Source organism: Octopus sinensis, linkage group LG1, assembly GCF_006345805.1.
Source record: "Octopus sinensis linkage group LG1, ASM634580v1, whole genome shotgun sequence".
In the NCBI taxonomy this organism is placed as follows: Eukaryota; Metazoa; Mollusca; class Cephalopoda; order Octopoda; family Octopodidae; genus Octopus; species Octopus sinensis.
Window position 1 is genome coordinate 184,684,627 of NC_042997.1, and position 6,129 is coordinate 184,690,755.

General features: G+C 36.6%; 1 non-coding gene across 1 annotated transcript; it reads left to right on the plus strand.

Annotated features, from left to right (window-relative positions):
• The first annotated feature begins 3,095 nt into the window (after positions 1 to 3,095).
• Positions 3,096 to 3,167, plus strand: Trnac-gca. Its single transcript has one exon. It is a non-coding gene; the product is annotated as a tRNA-Cys (tRNA).
• The last annotated feature ends 2,962 nt before the right edge of the window (positions 3,168 to 6,129 follow it).

Genomic DNA, 6,129 nt, shown 5'->3' on the forward strand with positions numbered 1-6,129 from the left:
TTTTACTATATATATATTATTTATACTATATATTCTATATTCTACATTAATATTATTAAGAATATAAATAAAACAAAAAAACAGAGTTGGAATTTCTTTGAATAATATATATCCCTCTATACACAATCATACAAACCTCTTTATATATATATATATATAGGTGGAAGTGTGACTGTGTGCCAAGAATTTTGCTTCCCTACTACATGGTTCTAGGTTCGGTGACCTAGATCCAGCTTTCGGAGTGGATTTCACAGACGGAAACTGAAAGAAGGCTGTCATATGTGCGTATGTGTGCGTTCGTCTTAGATTCTGTGTTTGTTCCCTATCATCAGTTGACTAGCGGTTTTAGTGTGTTAATATCCCCGTAACTTAGCGGTTCGACCAAAAGATTCCGATTGTATCAGCACCAGGCTGTAGAAGAAAGAGATGATTACTACGGCTTGTTCGTTCGATTAGAATAAAATCGGTACCCCAATATGGTCACAGTCTAATGACTGAGACATGCAATATATATATATTTCCTCGGTCAAGTTCCAGATTATTTTTGCAATCTCAGCTGGTTATACTCGAGATTGCTCAAATCTGGCCAGCCCCAAGGAAAAACTAAGCTAAGGACATTAGATTCCTTGGAAGAAAGCAGCGAATGTATACGAAAACAAGGACGACAAGAACGGAAAACGCTACACAAATACAAATAACAGGACATAACAACAGGTGTCTTTCGACTAAGGACGAATTAAATTAATCTGGCGTGTGTGGAAGTAAAGCCTTACTGCAGGGATACAAGATTTCACAAGCACAGGGAAGAATATAGATGGTGCAAGGACAACGGTCAAACCAAGAAAGAAAGGTCAGGCTTGGCCGAACACCGGTCACGTGGGGAGAGAAAAGAGAGGGGTAGAGGCAGAAGGACAGAAGAAATAAGGAGGAGCGAGAAAAAATGACAGGGACGAAAAAATACGGAAAACGTTAACAAATACAAATAACCGGACATAACAACAGGTTTTTTCGAATGAAATGAAGCTGGTGTGTGTGTGTGTGCATATATATGTATATATATATATATATATATATATATATATATATATATATATATATATATATATATATATATACATACATACACACACATACATACACGCGCACACGTACTCACGTGCATATACGTATTTACAATCTAAAGGTAAATTTTGATAACTCGAAGAACACAACAATATGTTTATTCAATAATTCTGACAGAAACAATTCTGTTCCTTATGTCCAACACTATTCTTCAAAAAAAAAAAATGACTTATTATTGGATCAAGAACAATAAGAATTCTGTTGTGAGCTACGAAAGTTTGCTGGCATTTGTGGATATACTAAGAAATAATCGCTCAATTAATAAACTAGGTCAACAAGAAGTAATTAAACTGAACAGCCGTAAATGGTTCACTGCACAACTTACGAAAGTTAACTCTGTGTATGTCTGTGTGTCTCTCTCTATCTACATATATAAGTGTGTGTGTGTGTGTGTGTATGCATGTATGTATTTACACATGGTAGACTGAGGACATTCTAGCTTAGGAATAATAACACAATATCAGCTGATGGGGCTGACTCAATACTGAGGAAAGTTTCAAACTCATTGTAAACTTCATGCTGACTGGAACGTTATATATGTCTCTGAGCGTGTGTGTGTGTGTGTGAGTGTATGGTGTGTTTGTATGTCTATGTATTTATGTACCAGGTTTATGTGTTGCACGCACACCTATCTTTCTATCTATCTGTCTGTCTATGTATGTATGTAACTATCTAGTTATCTATCTATGTAACTATCTATCTATAACTTAGCTGTTACTTGCAAGCAAGTATGACATAGGTAGTACCACTCTTTTGTTAAGTATTTGAGACACCACCTCCTTGGACAAAACTTTCCTTTAAGCAATTTAAGAAAATATGAAGGACAGTTATCACACTTGTTGATTTCCAGTCTGAATTGAATAAGCTGCTTTATAAATATATAGTAGCTTTTGTCATAAGAGTTTTTCCTTGTAATGCGAAACTCTTTCACTTTCATGGCAGTGAATAAGGGATCCACACACACAAACACACTCTAAATACACTGACATACATACGCGCGTACAAACAAATACACAGTCAGACAGACACATTTTTATGCCTTTACTTCGCAAAGATTTTTGTTGGTTAACCACTGTCAACCATTTACTAGTTTTTCCTACTGCTAAATCTTTCGTAATTTTCTCGAACTCTTGTATCTTCGAGAATTATAATGCCTCGTTTCCCTTTCAACATCATCTTAGTCAATAATTGGAATCATGAAACGAAAATATAGAAAAAATAAAAAGGAAAAGAATGGCGGGAAAGCACAAATATGAAAATAATGTAACTCTTGACAAATTACAAAAAAATTCATATGACCTTATATATGATGGCATATTAATATCGATAGCGAATATTGCATTGTCTTGAAATATAAAAAAAATGTTTGTAAGTATTCCATATTTTGTGGAGGCGCAATGACCCAGTGATTAGGGCAGCGGACTCGCGGTCGGAGGATCGCGGTTTCGATTCCCAAACCGGGCGTTGTGTGTGTTTATTGAGCGTAAACACCTAAAAGCTCCACAAGGCTCCGAAGGGGGTGGTGGTGACCCCTGTTGTACTCTTTTGCCAAACTTTCTCTCACTCTTTCTTCCTGTTTCTTGAGCAACACTGCGATGGACTGACGTCCCGTCCAGTTGTGGGGAATACATACGCCACAGAAACCGGGAAACCGGGCCCATGAGCCTGGCTAGGCTTGAAAAGGGCGACGTTTATCGTTTTATTGCATATTTTAATAATTAATATATTTTGAAAATGATATTCGGAGTGGTAAATACGACCTTTACATAATGTGAGAAAAATCGAAACTCAGACGTGGCCTCCGATCTACTGAGGTGATTTTTGGTGAGATTAGTATTTGTAGCGTGATATTTTTTTAGAGGTTTATTTGTCTGTTACATATACCTGTAAACATGAATGCATGTGCGCATAAGCATAAACATATATACATGCACACTTATAGACAGATATATATATATATATATATATATGCTGGGGATAAAGCTCAGTGGTAGAGCATTCGACTGCAGATCGAGAGGTCCCCGGTTCAATCCCGGGTGCCCCCTATAATTTTAATGGCGGTGCCCCAGCATGGCCACAGCTCGTGAGCTGAAACTAGATGAAATGAAATGATGAAATGATGTATGTGTATGTGTGTGTGTGCCAGTGTATGCATCTATGTTTGAGCGGAATATATTGTTTATTTGTATATATATACTTCTGTATTTATCTCCTGTTAGTACAAATAATGTAGTATAGTTGTCTTTGTGTGTGCTTAAATCAGAATGGAAGTGGATACTTTCACAAATTGACAAATTGTTACATTGTTTCGTATTTCCGCCATTTTGTTCATTTCGTTTAGGAGCCTTGTAATGTTTCGTTTTAAGTATTTGTTGATGTAGACACTTCATTTGGCAATCGACTAAAGAGATATTGGTTACCGATAGTTTAAACAGTCCTCAATTAGTAAGTACCGTGCTACAAATATCTATTGTCAAAGTTTCAATTTCCGGACATTGAGTGTTAATTGCTTAATCTTTCGTTATTCATGAATTAATGAAGTTAAATTTCACTCAATTACTTGTAAGTAAATCTTCCAAATTACTGAATAATTATCCTTTGAAAAGGAAAAGGAAAAAATAAAAACATTTCAGGGTCAGTTCAGTGCATTTCTAGCCAAGTTCATAGAATGTGCTATAAAAGCTTTCTAAATACGAAAAAAATGAAGAAAAAGCAAAAAAATAAAAAAATAAAAAAAAGCAAAAAGAAATAGAAATTAGAAGAAATTAGAAGTCGAAGAAATATGTGGTCAATTATGTATGTGGATCATTCGAGCGTTAATTAATTTGTTTTCAGCTGTCTAATAGAAATCTTTATGAACTTGAAAGGTGGAAAGTGAAGAAAAAAGTAAAAGAGAATAAGATAAGAAAAAAAACCTAAATGAGAATAAAATAAGATAAGAAAAAAAGAAAGGAAACAAAAAAGAAAAATAAGTAAATTCGAATAAAAATAGAAATTAAACGGTAAGACCAATATACTACAGCAGCGAACGTGAAGGATTCTTCTTCGCATGAACTACAGAGAGAGTATGGAGAAAATCCAGAATGTGCACATGCCAAGAGGAATACGCATAAACTTACCCACCCATAGAATCATGCATACATATAGATTTACACTAGAAGATACATATAAATATATACATTGGAGTAAATAATTAAAATAGGGAATGTTTTGAAGAGTATAGTGGTAATATTATTTTATATAACGCATTCTGTTAGTTATATATATATATATTTCTTTGTGTACTTCATTTGAAATCAGAGCAGAAATCATTCTGAAGAACATACGGGCATCCCTCTCTAGATACCTTCCTCCTTCTCTATATTCATGCATATATATATATATATATACTTATTTGTTTTTTAATTTTTTTATTTTATCTAGTTTCAGCTCACGAGATGTGGTCATGCTGGGGCACCGCCATATATATATATATATATATATATGTATGTGTGTGTGTGTGTGTGTGGTGTGTGTGTGTGTGTGTGTGTGTGTGTGTTTATATACATATGGCTGTGTGTGTATCAAAATACATATATGTATCTCTGTGTGTGTATGTACACACATGTGAAGAGATAGAAATTGAGAGACAGTTTACATAACCTGCAATAGCCACAATAGCATATATCGATGTATGTCGTGCAAAAGCGAAAGCAATGTCAGAATTGAACACTACATTAGTGGGATTAGAGTTACAAATTAAACTCCACGTTTTGTGTGTTACAGAATAGATATAAAATCTCGGGGTTTAACAATTTTTAGGTTTATATCTTCAAACAATATTCCATAGGTCAGCACACCACATGGAATTAATTTTATCCATTTGGACAGCTTCAAATTATCATTTAATGTAAGAACCAAACGTCATCTTCTTTCTCCTTATCGATGTTGGCTTATTTCGTTGACGCAAGAACAGATATCTTTTCAGTTGTGGTATCTCCGAATTAATATAATCATTGTGCATTGCTAGTAATTATTTTTGTCATATCGGAGGATTTAAAAGGACTCTGACTACGTTGGAATATAAATTTAGAACTAAAGATAAGGATACTAAACACCAATTAATATGTTCTTTCTCGAGCATCGCCTGTCTCATAAGTGCCGGTTTCCCGGGTTCCTTGGCGTATAGGTTCCCCACCTGGACAGGACGCCGGTCCGTCGCAGGTGAGCTGCAAGATGCAGGAGGAAAGAGTGAGAGAAGGTTGTGGCGAAAGAGTCAGCAGAAGTTCGCCATTACCTTCTACCGGAGCCGCGTGGTGCTTTGGTGTTTTCCCTCATAAACACACACATCGCCCGGTCTGAGATTCAAACCTGCGATTCCTCGACTGCGAGTCCGTTGCTCTAACCACTAAGCCATGTGCCTCCACTATGCCGACTCTATCAATCATTATTCTTTCCTTTGTGAAGGCGCGTGGTTTAGTGGTTAGGGTGTTCGGCTGACGGTTGTAATGTCAAGAGTTCAATTCCTTGTGGTGCATTGTGTCCTTGAGAAAGACACTTTATTTCACGTTGCTCCAGTCCACTCAGCTGGCAAAAATGAGTAGCACCTGTATTTCAAAGGGCCAGTCTTCTCACATTGTGTGTCAAGCTGAATCTCCATGAGAACTGCGTTAAGGGTACACGTGTCAGTAGAGTGCTCAGCCACTTGCACGTTAATTTCACAAACATGGTGTTCCGTCGATCGGATCAACTGGAAACCTCGTCGTCATAACCGATGGAATGCCAGTTGGTTACTTTTACTTTAAATCGTTCTGTGTTGCAGACGCAGTCTCTATGTCGGCATTCAAAATACTCGAATGTATGTATGCATTTATGTATAAATATATGTATGTATGGAGGCGCAATGGCCCAGTGGTTAAGGCAGTGGACTCGCTGTCGTAGGATCGCGGTTTTGATTCCCAGACCGGGCGTTGTGAGTGTTTGTTGAGCGAAAACACCTAAAGCTCCACGAGGCTCCTGCAGAGGGTG